Raw genomic sequence first — 15,064 nt, forward strand, 5'->3', positions numbered from 1 at the left:
TTTTTTTTTTTTTTTTTTGAGACGGTGTCTTGCTCTGTCGCCCAGGCTGGAGTGCAGTGGCCAGATCTCAGCTCACTGCAAGCTCCGCCTCCTGGGTTTACACCATTCTCCTGCCTCAGCCTCCCGAGTAGCTGGGACTACAGGCGCCCGCCACTTTGTCCGGCTAGTTTTTTGTATTTTTTTTAGTAGAGACGAAGATTCACTGTGTTAGCCAGGATGGTCTCGAACTCCTGACCTCGTGATCCGCCCGTCTCGGCCTCCCAAAGTGCTAGGATTACAGGCTTGAGCCACCGCGCCCGGCGAGTTTGAGCACTTTTTAATGATTCTTTTGGTTATTTATATTTTGTTTGGCTTACTGTGTTTTTTGTCAATTTTTCCAGTCTTGTAACTGTCTCTCTTTCCTGGTGATTTATAGCAGTTATTTTTATATCAAGGACATGAACACTTTGATAAATATTATACATATTTTCCCCATTTGCCTGATAATTTTGTGATGTATTGGAGAACTAAGTCTTACTTGCAGATCTTTTTCTTGATTTAATTTTCAAATTAGAAGCCTCATTTTTCAAACTTTAAAGTTTCAAAGGAAACATTATTCTTGAAGATGAATAAAAATCTGTCAGAACATGATTTTGTTTAAAGTATTTTATAGATTTCTTATTTGCTTGTCTACTAAAATAACGCTTGGAACAATCAGCTGCCACCTTTGAATTTAAAAGAAAAGTAAAATTTGGAATTGAAGATATTCCAATATTATTGTCTCTATATTTTAATATTTTTCATATATTTAGACATCTTTTTTGTAGAGACAGGGTCTTTCTATGTTGTCTAGGCTGGTCTTGAACTCTTGGTCTAAAGTCATCTTCCTGCCAGGGCTTCCCAAAATGTTGAAATTATAGGTATGGAGCCACCATGTTGGCCCCATTGTCCCAGTCAATGTGAACCTTAAGTTTGGGCGCTTTTGGTGTTTAGACCCTTTGGGTACACATAATGTCCTTTGGGTTGATGGTGCTCTTTTGTGTTAATTTCTTTCTTTTTTTTTTTTTGAGATGGAGTCTCGCCCCATTGCCCAGGCTGGAGTGCAGTGGTGTGATCTCGGTTCACCGTAACCTCCACCTTCCGGGTTCAAGCGATTCTCCTGCCTCAGCCTCCTGAGTAGCTGGGATTACAGGTACACGCCACCAAGCTCAGCTAATTTTTGTGTTTTTAGTAGAGACAGGATTTTGCCATGTTGGCCAGGCTGGTCTGAAACTCCTGACCTCGTGATCGCCTGCCTCAGCCTCCCAAAGTACTGAGATAACAGACGTGAGCTCCCGCGCCCAGCCCTTTGCAGTAATTTCTTAGTTTTGCTCCAGTAGTATTAAATTGGAGACTTTTGCATTATACTTAGATAATAGCCTTAAATAACTCTTTCTAATTTTATCCTGTAGGCCTCTTGTTTAAAAATCGGCATCTCTTTGTATTCCAGCTCTTGGGAAGCACTTGTCCTAGCTAGGTTTTAGGGGCTTGCTAGTCTTGTTGGCTCTTTGAGGTTGTGGAGGGTGGCTTAATGTGTGTAGCTTCATAGCATCTGGCTCAGCACAGCTCAGAATAGGTACTACACATGCCCTGTGTGCATATCCTGGCATTTTCCCTTTAACTGTCCCTAGGAGAAATGAGACCAGTATGGGTTCTGGTTCTGGGGCTGCCTCCAACTGGGTGTAAGACTCTGTTTCCCCTCTGTGCCTTCCATTGCCAGTGGTGAGTCGGGTTGCAGGATTTCTAAGCACCTTGTATTCATTCTTTCCACCCCCTTCATTGAGCACTGTCTTTCGGCAGGGTGCTGGGGAGAAGCAGCCTGCCCAGGCTTAGCCATTTCTAGGTCGTCCTCGTTTTGAGTTCACAATTCTGACCTCTAGTTACTTTAATCTGGTTATTATCTAATTGTGATCACTCCTAGACATTTTGCAGAGGTTTAGAAAGTTTTGGGGCTAACAGACATAAAATAGGCTTTTCAGCTTAGTTGAAGGTCAACAATGCTTGTTCACACGCAAAGGCACAGTTTATGAAGGGAAAAATAGAACCATTTATGTTAACCAAGCTTGACTTGTTAGCACCGATAGTTGCCATGGGAGTGTTTTTTTAAGTTTGTCATTTTGCCAGGAATGTAACTTGGGGCATTACTCCTTAGATCTTCATGTAATTAGGAGGATGGACAAAGCCCCTATTTTTCTTGAATCAGAAGTTTATTATCCCATTTATAATATGGGAGTAAGTAAGGAAAGGTGTCTATAATTTTTTTGTTTGTTTTTGTAAAGACCCTTGTTATGTTGCCCAGGCTGGTCTTGAACTTCTTGGCTCAAGCGATCCTCTTGCCTCAGCCTCCCAAAGTGCTGAGATTATACAGTGTGAGCCACTGCCAGTATCTTTACTTTTTTGATGATAAGTACAACTTAGGCATTGAGCAAAACTATTTCTAGTGACTTGTCTTGCATATATATTTATGAATTTTGAGCTTTTAAAAAATCACAAATAGGCCAGGTATGGTAGCTCACACCTGTAATCCTAGCACTTAGGGAAGCTGAGGCAGGAGGATCACGTGAGCTCAGGAGTTCGAGACCAGCCTGGGCAGCATGATGAGATCTCATCTCTGTCTCTCTCTCTCGCTCCTTTTTTTTTTTTTTTTTTTTTTTGAGACAGAGTCTCGCTCTCTCCCCAGGCTGGAGTGCAGTGGTGCAGTCTCAGCTCACTGCAGCCTCTGCCTCCCCTTTCAAGTGATTCTCCTGCCTCAACCCTCCCAGTAGCTGGGACTACAGGTGCATGCCACCATGCCCAGCTAATTTTTGTAGTTTTTTAGTAGGGTCGGGGATGGGAGGGTTTCACCTTGTTGGCCAGGCTGGTGTTGAACTCCTGACCTCGTGATCCACCCACCTCAACCTCCCAAAGTGCTGGGATTACAAGAGTGAGCCACTGCACCCAGCCTGAGATCTTGTCTTTATTAAGAAAATGAATAAAAATATAACACGTGTTCATTAATAATGAATAAAGTAGAAAAGCAAAAAGAAATAGGACACCACCTGCATCTGAAACCCTGGGAGGATCCAGTTAATATTGTAGTAAGTGTCCCAGAATGCCTGTCTTGCTGAAGAAGTCATGTTCATAAAGAGAGAGATGTTCTGCTTTTTTCACCCCACTTTGTAATAGATTATAACTATTTCCCTGTGCCATGCTAGAGTACTGCAGAATGGCCGCGTAGTATTTTATCATACAGTGTTTCACTATCGTAATTTATTCATGTAGTCCTTACATAGTGGATTCTACTTGTCCTACAATTGAAGTGTATACAATTATATTCATCTAGTTACTTTTCTAGAACAATGATTTTATTGGATATGCATTTTTGTTATTTTTTTTGAGATGGAGCTTCGCTAAGCCACCCAGGCTGAAATGCGGTGGTGTGATCTCAGCTCACTGCAACCTCTGCCCCCCTGGTTCAAGCGATTCTCCTGCCTCAGCCTCCCGAGTAGCTGGGACTACAGGCAGGTGTGCGCCACCCCGCCTGACTACTTTTTGTATTTTTAGTAGAGACAGGCTTTCACCATGTTGGCCAGGATAGTCTTGATCTCTTGACCTCATGATCCACCTGCCTCGGCCTCCTGAAGTGCTGGGATTACAGGCATGAGCCACCGCACCCAGCCTGGATATACATTTTAAAGGAGATGGATATTAAACATTTTTAAATTATTTTGACCAAAAACATCTAGCTGAAAATGATGGTGAATATTTCTCTGATTTTGGAATGGGGAGGGACTTTCTTTTCTTTTTGGGATGAAGTCTTGCTCTTGTCCCCCAGGCTGGAGTGTAATGGCGTGATCTCGGCTTACTGCAACCTCTGCATCCTGGGTTCAAGCGATTCTCTTGCCTCAGCCTCCCAAGTAGCTGGGATTACAGGTGCCTGCCACCATGCCCTATTACTTTTGTGCTAGAAAGTCCCTCCCTGGCCAGGCACGGTGGCTCACGCCTGTAATCCCAGCATTTTGGAAGGCCAACATGGGCAGATCACCTGAGGTCAGGAGTTTGAGACCAGCCTGGCCAACATGGTGAAGCCCTGTCACTACTAAAAATACAAACATTTGTCGGGTATGGTGGTGCATGCACGTAGTCCCAGCTACTTGGGAGGCTGAGGCAGGAGATTGGCTTGAGCCTGGGAGGTGGAGTTTGCAGTGAGCCGAGATGGCACCACTGCATTCCAGCCTGGGCAACAGAGTGAAACTGTCTCAAAAAAAAAAAAAAAAAAAAAAGAATCTAGGAATGGCAAGTGAGGTTAACATTGTATTCTTTTTCTTTTTTTCTTAACACTGCACCAATGAAGAAATACATAGTTTTCTTCCCTTGTGCTTTGTCAGTTTGTCTGCTTTCCCAGAAAGAATTGGGAAGCTTTTTCATTTCCCATTTCTTATGAGGAAGGCTGGGAAATAACTAAGAATTTGTCTGGGCCTAGCACCTTTTGGAGAAGAGTAATTTGCTTTTGTAATTTTCTCCATTTATTGTTACTTGTTCAGGTTTTCAAAAAAATAGTTTTTGGCCAGGCGTGGTGACTCACACCTGTAATCCAGCACTTTGGGAGACTGAGGCGGGTGGATCACTTGAGGTCAGGAGTTGGAGACCAGCCTGGTCAACATGATGAAACCACATCTTTACTAAAAATATAAAAATTAGCCAGGTGTGATGGTGGGCACCTGTAATCCCAGCTACTTGGGAGGCTGAGGCAGGAGAATCACTTGAGCCTGGAGGTGGAGGTTGCAGTGAGCTGAGATCACGCCACTGCACTCCAGCCTGGGCAAGAGAGTGAGACTCCATCTCAAAAACAAAAACAAAAACACCGAAAAAATAGTTTTCCCCCTAAAATTGCCTGTTTCATCAAGATTTTCAAGTGCATACATGTGCTGCTTTTGTGAGTCCTTGAAAAAAATACAAACATTGGGAATGATAGTATAAGGAATTAAAAATAAACTTAAAAACAAAATGTGTTTTGAGTTTGCCCTTGTTTTCAGAAGATATTTGTCATATTCAGGAAGTATCTTTTAATTTGCATTGAAGATATTTGGTTTTTGCTTTTTAAATCAGGAGGAAGTGTTTTGTCAGCCTTTTTGGCATCTACTGAATTGATATAATGATTTGGCTGCTCAAAGGTTCTGGCTTGTTATGATACTGGCCCTAGCATTCTCTCCTTCCTGCTTTTCAAGAGTTAACATCCCTTTTTAAGGAAATGATGGTGAGTCAGTGGTAGATGTTAAATAACATACACAGATGGCAATTCTGTATTATTTCCTCCCCAGTTTTTTGTTGAATGTTTTTTGTATGAAGTCAGTGTCTGGAAACCACAGCATTTAGTATGTACTTTTGCACATCCTCATTAAGAAGCAACAGAAGCACTGTGAACAGATTCTTGAGAGTTCAGTGGGCCTTGATGGGGGAAAGTCATGTGGCCGTCAGTGTGTCCCAAGTGATGTTTCCTCTGACCTGCCACAGCACTCGGGCTTTGATCTCAGCCCTGTAGCCTTGCATGCAAAGAACAGAGTGCGGTGGAGCCTGCGAATGGGAGGTGCTTTCAGCGGAGTGCTCTGCCAGAAGTTCAAGGATGCTCACTGATAGCTCAGTCTTGTTTCTGTTTGTATTGTGATTTCTTCTGCTTAGCTCCTTCCTCAGAGATTCCTTTCTCAAAAATCTATTTACATGTTCCCAGTATTAGAACCTCTGACCCAGTTCTGTGGTTTGGTCTCAATACTTGTTCTGTGCAGTAGTAAGTCAAATCCTTCCAGCCATCTTGCCACTCAGCTTAGAAAAATACTCTCCAAAAACATGTCTTTAAGGAGTCATAGTACTTTCGCTTCCCCATTCAGAATTTTCTAATTATTTGTAGCTAAAAATGACATTCTGTTAATTTGCACTTTGCCCTCATGGAGCCGTTTTTAATTAATAGTTTTTTAAAGGATTTGCAAAAGAAGCATACACATGTTGAAAAATAATTCTAGCTTGTCAGACTTGTATTTAGTAAATTGAGAAAGTCACACGATCTTTTCTTATGTCCACCCCACCACTTCAAAGCAGTTTGATCTGTATCCTTGCCAGCCCTGTTCTGTGTACACAAATGCATACTATGTAATTATCCTTTTAATAGAAGTGAAATCATAACCATACATATTGTACAACTTGTATTTTTCAAGGAACTGTATTTGTTATTACAGTTTAACTGAAAGTAAGCCATTCTTTTAAAGTATGTCTTCTGTTTTTTTTCATGTTTTTTCATTTTTCCTCTTGACTAGACATTGATGGATGTCACCTTTGTACCTCCCTTCTGACATTGCAAATTTCTGATAAACATAGCTTAAGGCTTGGCATAGTGGCTCGTGCCTGTAATCCCAGCACTTTGGGAGGCCGAGGTGGGTGGATCACCTGAGTTGGGTTCAAGACCAGCCTGGCCAATATGGTGAAACCGTGTCTCTACTAAAAATACAAAAAATTAGCCAGGCGTGGTGGCGGGCACCTGTAATCCCAGCTATTCTGGAGGCTGAGGCAAGAGAATCTCTTGAACCCGAGAGTGGAGGTTGCAGTGAGCCAAGATTGCGCCCCTGCCCTCCAGTCTAGGTGATAGATCGAGACTCTGTCTCATTTAAAACAGCAACAACAAAAAAACCCCAAAAAACCCCCCCAAAAAACCCCACATAGCTTAAGATAGATTTATGGAATGGAGATTTTATTTCAAGAAATAAATTACTTTTTGTTTTCCTTGCATGCAAAATGTTTTAGAAAGGGAAAGACATCAGTTTCTTCATTCACATTCTAATAATTTAAAGTGAGTATTTTTTCCTAAACAGCAAAAGACCAGTGTTTAGTTTCCAAATTAAAAAAAAAAAAAAAAAAAAAAAAAAGACTCATTAGTGGTTCATTGAAGACTGGACTGGGACCAGTTCGATGGCATTTGTGTGCTGTTTAACTTGGGGCCCTTGGTGGTTGTTGATGCTAACTTGTCCAAGAACAAATGGTAAAAGTTGATGTCTCAACATAAGGATTTTCCAGTGAAAATCTGGCTAAACTGTTGGTTGCCTTGCACGTTTTTCTTCACAAGGGAGGGCCAGGCTCATGGCTGGGGCTGTGATGACTGTTCCCAAGACAGCCACTGAGTTAGGCTCTGGGTTCCCTTTATTGTGGAACATTGCACAGATGCAAGAGTGGATAAAACATAGCCATTTAATAAATAGTAAAAGGAACATCTGTGTACCTGCTGATATCCCGTTTAAGAAATAGAATGTGACAGGCTTTTTGAGAAACACCCTCCCCATGTGCTAATCCATTTTTAAGAGGCTTTAAAAGAAGGTGACTTAATTTCTTTTTTGTTAAATCAAAGGCCGTGTGCTGGGGAGTATGGAATTTAAAAATTATCAATGAAGAAATCCCAACTGAGAGCAAATCACTTGTTTTGCTTTTGTTTTGAGATGGGGTGTTGCTCTGTTGCCCAAGTAGGACTGCAGTGGCACAGTCACAGCTCACTGCAGCCTTGACCTCCTGGGCTCAAGGAATCCTCCTGCCTCAGCCTCCTGAGTAACTGCGACTACAGGTGTGTGCCACTGCGACGAGATTTTTTTTTTCCTTTTTTGTTTTAGAGATGAGGTTTCACTATGTTGTTGCCCAGGCTGGTCTTGAACTCCTGGCCTCAAGTGATTCTCCCATCCCAGCCTCCCTACAGTTGTGAATAACTGCCTGGCCCCAAATTGCTATTTATTTATTTATTTGAGACAGAGTCTCACTCTGTCAGCCAAGCTGGAGTGCAGTTGCACAATCACAGCTCACTGCAACGTCAACCTCCTGGGCTCAGGTGATCCTCCACCTTTCACTCTCCTGAGTAGCTGGGATTACAGGTGCGTGACACCATACCTGGCTTGTGTGTGTGTGTGTGTGTTTTGTAGAGACCACCCTGTTGCTCAGGCTGGTCTCGAACACCTGGGCTTAAGTGACCTACCTGCCTTGGCCTACCAAAGTGCTGGGGTTACAGGTATGAGCCATTGTGCCTGGCTGAAAATTGTTTTTTTTTATAGGTGTTCTAAAATACTATCTTTCAAAATACTTTTTAGAAATGGAGAGTGGATTTTTTTTTTTTTTTTTTAGACAGAGTCTCGCTCTGTCGCCCAGGCTGGAGTGCAGTGGCACCGTCTTGGCTCACTGCAAGCTCTGCCTCCCGGGTTCACGCATTCTCCTGTCTCAGCCTTCTGAGTAGCTGGGACTATAGGCACCCGCCACCACGCCCAGCTAATTTTTTGTATTTTTAGTAGAGACGGGGTTTCACTGTGTTAGCCAGGATGGTCTCGATCTCCTGACCTCGTGATCCACCTGCCTTGGCCTCCCAAAGTGCTGAGAGTACAGGTGTGAGCCACCAAGCTTGGCTGGAGAGTGGATTTTTAAAGAACTGAAGGTGCAGTTTGTGACCCTGCCTAGGGATAGGCTGGGGTCTCGGAGGCAGTCCATAAAAATGAAGAAGTAGTAATAGAGCACGTTCTAGGATTGAACATGACTGGGTGAAAAACAGACTCCATTCATGCAGAGTGCCTCCTGCTAGGTTTGTTATTATTTTAAGTTTACCATTTGCTTTTCTCCAGCTAGGTCTTGACTCCACTAACGGGGACTTCCCATACGGCTTTGAACTTGGACCTTCGCGCATAAGCAAATGTAACTCAGCAACTTGTAATGGAAAGCATATGGACAGGTCTACACCACATCACTTAGGTGCGTGTAAAACACAACCTCTGGTTGTGTTTCCTTTTCTTACTTTTTCTGAAACATAGTCTTGCTGTGTCACCCAGGCTGGAGTGCAGTGGCACAATCGTGACTCGTGGCAGCCTCGGCCTGCTGGGCTTATGTGATCCTTCTACCTCAGCTTCCCAAGTAGCTGGGACTACAGACATGAGCCACAGTGCCTGACTAATTTAAAATTTTTTTTTTTTTTTGTAGCGATGGGGTCTCACTATGTTATCTAGGCTGGTTTCTAACTCCTGGGCTCAAGTGATGCTCCTGCCTCTGCCCCACAAAGTGCTGGGGATATAGGCATGAGCCACCATGCCTGGCTAGTTATGCTTCGTGGTAGAATTGGGCTCGCAGCTCTGTAGCATTAGAACCCTTTTGTACTTGACCTTACCTTTGTACGTTTTTTACATGTCGAGAACAGTCTAAATGCACAGCCTTTGGAGTGATGAATTGTTAGGTTAATGCTAATGATAAGGTAATGGACTTCTTTAGGCCAAATTCAACGTAAGTAGATTAAACTAGAAAATAAACAGGCACAGTCTTGCCACTTATATTAATTACAAAGTAGGAGGTAGATATTTTCAGTTTTCTTTCATGCTTTTGACTTTATCAACACAACAGCAAAAATTTGTTGAATACCTCCTGCTCTTGGGGCCCTCCATGAGGTTTATACATGAGGACCCTGGAGTGGAAAGAGATTTAAGAATTGTTTCCTCGCCCCTTTTCAAGCATTCTCTGCAGTTTAATTAATGAGACTAACCACATGTGCATTACTAAGGAGCATTCTTTTTTTCCTCCTTCTGCTGTTTCCATTATCCCCAAAGCTTGATGAACATTTTGAGTATTTTTAATTTTGTGCTATTATAAGCAATACTGCATTCAGATTTCTTCTTGGGGAAAACATCTTAGCAGTAATAGTGATGGGCACAGTGCATGACCTTTTAAAAATTTGATATATATTGATAAATTATCCTGCAGAAAAGCCGCAAGTATTTCACATCTGCTGATACATTCTCTCAGATACTCTGCTTCTGGGTGTGGTAGTGCCTGCCTGTAGTCCCAGCTACTCTGGAGACTGAAACAGGAGGATCACTTGAGCCCAGGAGTTCAAGGATTTAGTGAGCTCTGATTGTGCCAGCGCACTCTAGCCGGGATGGCAGAGTGAGACCCTGCCTCAAAAAGAAAAAAAAAAACAAAAAAGGATGCTGTCAGATACATTGACTTGTTAAAACTAAATTTATTCAGTATGGTGGATGTAAAATGTTATGTCAGTATTGTTTTAAAACATTTTATGTGCAGTAAAATTTACTTTCTGTGTACACTTATAAGAACTTTTACAAATACTTAGAGGGGATCATTCCTTTTAAAAAAATTTTTAAGGCTTCTAATAAAGGCTGGGCGTTTTGGCTTACATCTGTAATCCCAGCACTTTGGGAAGCTGAGTTGGGCAGATCACCTGAGGTCTGGAGTTCGAGACCAGCCTGTACAACATGGAGAAACCCTGTCTAAAGTACAAAAAATTAGCCGGGCGTGGTGGTGCATACCTGTAATCCCTGTTACTTGGGAGGCTGAGGTCGGAGAATTGCTTGAACCTGGGAGGCGGGAGATTGCAGTGAGCTGAGATTGCGCCATTATACTCCAGCCTGGGTAACAAGAGGGAAACTCTGTCTCAAAACAAAACAACAAAAAACCAAAAAAAAAACACTTCTAATAAAGAAGTCTCTACTTACTACTAAAAACAAAACAAGGCTGGGCATAGTGGCTTACACCTGTAAACCCAGCACTTTGGGAGGCCAAGGTGGGCAGATCACGAGGTCAGGAGTTCAAGACCAGCCTGGCCAACATGGCTGGTGAAACCCCATATCTACTAAAAATACAAAAATTAGCCAGGCATGGCGGCGCACACCTGTATTGCTAGCTACTCTGGAGGCTGAGGCAGGAGAATTGCATGAACTCGGGAGGCAGAGGTTGCAGTGAGCCGAGATCGTGCCACTACACTCCAGCCTGGGTGACAGAGCCGGACTCAGTCTCAAAAAATAAAACAAAAAAAACAAAAAAAAAAAAAAGAAAGAAAAGAAAAATATACATCCCAACATTTTTAATGATTTACCTTGTCGAGCCTGTTTACTTATTTCTGAAGGAAGAGGACACCTGGCTCTTTTCTTAAGAGGTCACCTTTAATTCCAAGTCTTTCTTTGAAATCACTCCCTTAGTTCATCCTTTTTTCTCATTGGCACTTTCACCGTCACAGTTGCCAAGGTCCTTTTCCTTGGATTAGCACAATAGCTTCTTGATCTCCATTTTGATCCCCATTATCCTGTGGTGGACGACTGCTCTCCTTGCTTGCCCAGAAACTCATGTTGCATGAAGCCGTTCTGTGTTGATGTTTGCCTTTCAAGGCTACTTTGACTCCAGAAAGGTTTTTCTTCCTTTGCTTCCCTGCCCTCTGACCTCCAGGTGCTGGGGTTAGGCTGTTGTGTTCAGCGCCAAAAGCCCATCATTTGCCACCCATCTCTGGACCTCCCTGGTGGCATCCGTCTCGGGATTCCTGCCATCTTTCAAGGCTGACCCTAATCTCACTTCGTAGAAGTCATTTCTGACAACTTCCAGCCTGGAGTTCCAATGTCCCTGAGCTCTGCTGCCCAGTTTGATGGTTGTATGTGTTTTCTCTAATTTGCTAGGTGTCTGGGCTGTACCATCAGATGGGAAAGAGCCTCAGCATAATATGTCTCCATCTCCTTGCTCCAGCCCACCAAGGGCAGTCAGGGATCTAGTTGGATGGTTGGTGTCATTCCATTTGCCTTGAGATGATCAGTACAGATCCTGAAATGTTACGCCCTTACTAAACTGAGAAAAGAGGAGGTTTGCTCATACCTTTCATTTTCGTCATTAATATCATACAGATGACCGTTTAGTGCCTGGCTTTCATAGCAGAGAACACCCACTTTGCTTGGTGCCTGAAGCCTGCAGACTGGCTGCCTGGTTCTGGTCGAAGGGTGTTTTAGCATTTGCTAGAACCACCACAGATGCTGCAGGACTCAGATATAAACTGGATCAAAAGTTTTGAGCAGTGAAGAGAATTTTCTATTTTATTGGTGCCTGATTTCCAAGAAGCCTTGTATCGGGAAATCCTGATATTTTTGGTTTAGAGTCTTTGCGCTATTGACGTCAGTGTCTCACTCTCTCATTACCAGACATGTTGTATAAAAATGCTGCGTTGCTTATGGTTTGATCAGTAGCAACAAGATAATTAAATATTTACTGGAGAAATTGGGCGGTTTCACAAACCTATGTAAACACTGATGGTGATTACAGAGCTTACATAAGAAGGTAAGGAAGGAAGATGGAACAGTTGTGTAACAGTTACTATGAAAGAGATTCCAAGCAAATTAGAACAAGTCTGGCCTTTTCAACTGGTTATTTTGAAAAATCACAATGTTAGTGTTGGATTAAGACCAGCTGTTTATAAATTGTCTAAGTTGTTTGCTGATTTTTCTGTATGGTATTAAAAAAAAATCAATGAATTTGTCCCGTAACTTCTAACGATAATCCTTTTTAAATACACAGATTGTTTTGTTTTAGGTTTGCTGTAAACTGGAACTTGCAGATCAATAGCAATAAAGCCTTTCTGGATTTGAGTAGTGTTTACCTTTGGGTGGGCCCTGTGTTTTACTTAGATTTCTTGTACTGGTTCTGGGCTTCCCTCAAAGAGCCCCTGCCTCCAGCCCTTCTGACCTTTCGTCTTGCGCTTCTCGTTAGCACAAGATTTCTGCTTCTGGATTTCTGCTTTGGTCTCTTTTATAGCTGCCTCCTTCCCTCATGTGTGGAAAATTAGGTTATGACACCTGCTCCCCATCATGTCATCTACCCAGCTGACTGTGTAGGATATTAATGATAGGGTTGGCTTTGATGTTTGGATAAAGATGGCCATGTCTCTGTGTGTGTGTGTGTGTGTGTGTGTGTGTGTGGTTGTGTGTGTAAAATGAAACTATCAAAAGTTTACACATTCATAGGATGTGGTCTTATCATGATTACCCTGGTTGTGTGCTCTGAAATAGCGTTTTCTCTTTCCCTGGTATCCACATTTTTTAGACTAGCAGTACCTAATACCATTATAATGGAAGTCACATATGTAATTTTGAGGTAGCTATGTTAAAGGAAAACAAGAACAATTAATTTTAGTAATATATTTTATAAGCTGATACACTGAAAACAATTCAGTGCAATCAATATAAAATTATTAATGAGTTATTTACATTCTTTTTTATTTTCATGGCAACCCTTTAACGTCTATTGTATATGTTACATTCATAGCACACACCAGTTGGACCAACACGTTTGAGGTGCTCAGTAGCCACCTGGGGCTGGTGGCTCGCACATTGGATAGCACAGTTTAAAACCCACATTGCTTTATTTACCACTGAGCAATATGTTTTCAACTTCCAAGCTCTTGGAGTTTTCAGTATTTCATAATGTAAGCCCCACTTCTATTTCAGGGACTATGTAGTAATACATACTCACACTTGAACGATGCTACTAAAGCTTCCCCTTCCTCACTGTTTTTCCTTTCAAATTTAGATTTTCAGTTGCCTGGAAGATGCATATGAACCAGTTCAACAAGTAAATTGATCTCCCCTGCCGCCCCCTACCTCAGTCTATAGGTATATTTTTCTTTTTTACCCAAGAATCACAAATATGTTCTATAGCTTATAATTCTTTTTTTAATTTCTTTTTGAGACAGGGTCTCCCTCTGTTATCCAGGCTGGAGTGTGGTGGTATGATTATCGCTCATTGAGATGGAGTCTCACTCGGTCACCCAGGGTGTAGTGCAGTGGCAGTCTTGGGTCACTTTAACCTCTGCCTCCCGGGTTCAAGCAATTCTCCTGCCCCAGCCTCCTGAGTAGCTGGAATTACAGGCGCATGCCACCACGCCCAGCTAATTTTTGTATTCTTAGTAGAGACGGTGTTTTTCTGTGTTGGCCACACTGGTCTGCAACTCCTGACCTCAAGTGATCTGCCTGCCTTGGCCTCCCAAAGTGCTGGGATTACAGGCCTGAGCCACCGTGCCCAGCCAAGGGTGATGCTTCCGCTTCAGCTTTCCTAGTAGCTGGGACTACAAGCACGCACCACCACACCTGGCTAAAAACGGGGTTTTGCTGTGTTACCCAGGCTGATCTCGAACTTCTGGGCTCAAGAGATCTGCCTGCCTTGGCCTCCCAAAGTGCTGGGATTACAAATGTGAGCCACTGGGCCCAGCCAGTTTGTAATTTTGACAAATTAAAGTTTGGTTGCAATGAATGAGTCTCATTTCTTTTTCAAATAAAGAAGATCTAGGAGATGTGAAGAAGTATGATAACTAATATTAGATAAAAATAGCCCTTGAAAGAGTTGAGATCCAAGAATAAAAAGGATTTAAGGAAAATCAGGACTCCCTGAACACAGTAGGTTTACCAAATATGAAGACCGCTTACCTTTTGACCACACCTTTGGTTTTCTGAGTTACTCAGGTGCCATCAGCATGCCCTTAGGAATGAGAAATTTAGCCTCCTGGTTACCAAGAAACTCTAACCCTCCCAGCACTCTCTCCAGGAGCACACTGACTATATCAATAGGGTGTTTTTTCTCAGCACTGCTGTTGAATGCCAGAATTTCTCTTCTAGTTTGTCTTACCCGTATATTTATTTCAGTGTAGTCCTTAGATAATGGCTCAGGCTTTTAAGAATTATGAAAGTGACATATGTACGCTGTAGAAAAATAAGGGAAAAAAACCGCATATAATTCCATCATCTGAGATAATAATTTACTATTTTGGTATTTTCCTTTCTTTTTTTCTCTTCTTTTCCCTTCTCTTCTACTCTTCTCTTCCTGCCTTTTTTTCTTGTCTTCTTCTTCTTCTTCTTTTTTTTTTTTTTTTTAATTTGAGACAGAATCTTGCTCTCGTCACCCAGGCTGGGGTGCAGTGGTGCGATCTTGGCTCACTGCAACTCTACCTCCAGGGTGCAGGGGATCCTCCTGCCTCAGCCTCCTGAGTAACTGGGACTGCAGGAATTTGCTACCACACCTGGCTAATTGTTTGGTGTCCCTTTGTTTTCTGCGTGTGTGCACACACTGAAATGGGATTATCAGGTTTGTTTTGTAAACCTGCCTTTTTAATAATGCACTCCATACGTTGCCATGTCAGTCACCCATGTTTTAATCTCTGAAATATGCTCATGTAAGAATGTGCCCACAATTGTACCAACCAGTCCTCTATTTTAGGCATTAATATTTTCCCGTCTGATTTTGG

At 42.4% G+C, this 15,064-nt stretch overlaps 1 protein-coding gene across 11 annotated transcripts in view; it reads left to right on the forward strand.

Annotated features, from left to right (window-relative positions):
- Window positions 1-15,064, forward strand: part of SLC23A2 (solute carrier family 23 member 2) — a 149,839-nt gene that overhangs the window by 22,236 nt on the left and 112,539 nt on the right. For 5 of the 11 annotated variants that reach the window (XM_023217916.2, XM_023217926.2, XM_023217927.2 and 2 more), the window contains exon 2: window positions 8,634-8,760. The exons of 1 other annotated variant lie outside the window; for it this stretch is intronic. The gene's annotated coding sequence lies outside the window, so the exon portion shown is untranslated. Of the gene's footprint in view, window positions 1-1,122; window positions 1,172-4,915; window positions 4,934-7,882; window positions 7,899-8,633; window positions 8,761-15,064 lie in introns of those variants that run through there. 5 more of the 11 variants (XM_023217918.2, XM_023217922.2, XM_023217920.2 and 2 more) reach the window with 5 other exon arrangements.

Source organism: Piliocolobus tephrosceles, chromosome 20, assembly GCF_002776525.5.
Source record: "Piliocolobus tephrosceles isolate RC106 chromosome 20, ASM277652v3, whole genome shotgun sequence".
NCBI classification, from domain to species: domain Eukaryota; kingdom Metazoa; phylum Chordata; class Mammalia; order Primates; family Cercopithecidae; genus Piliocolobus; species Piliocolobus tephrosceles.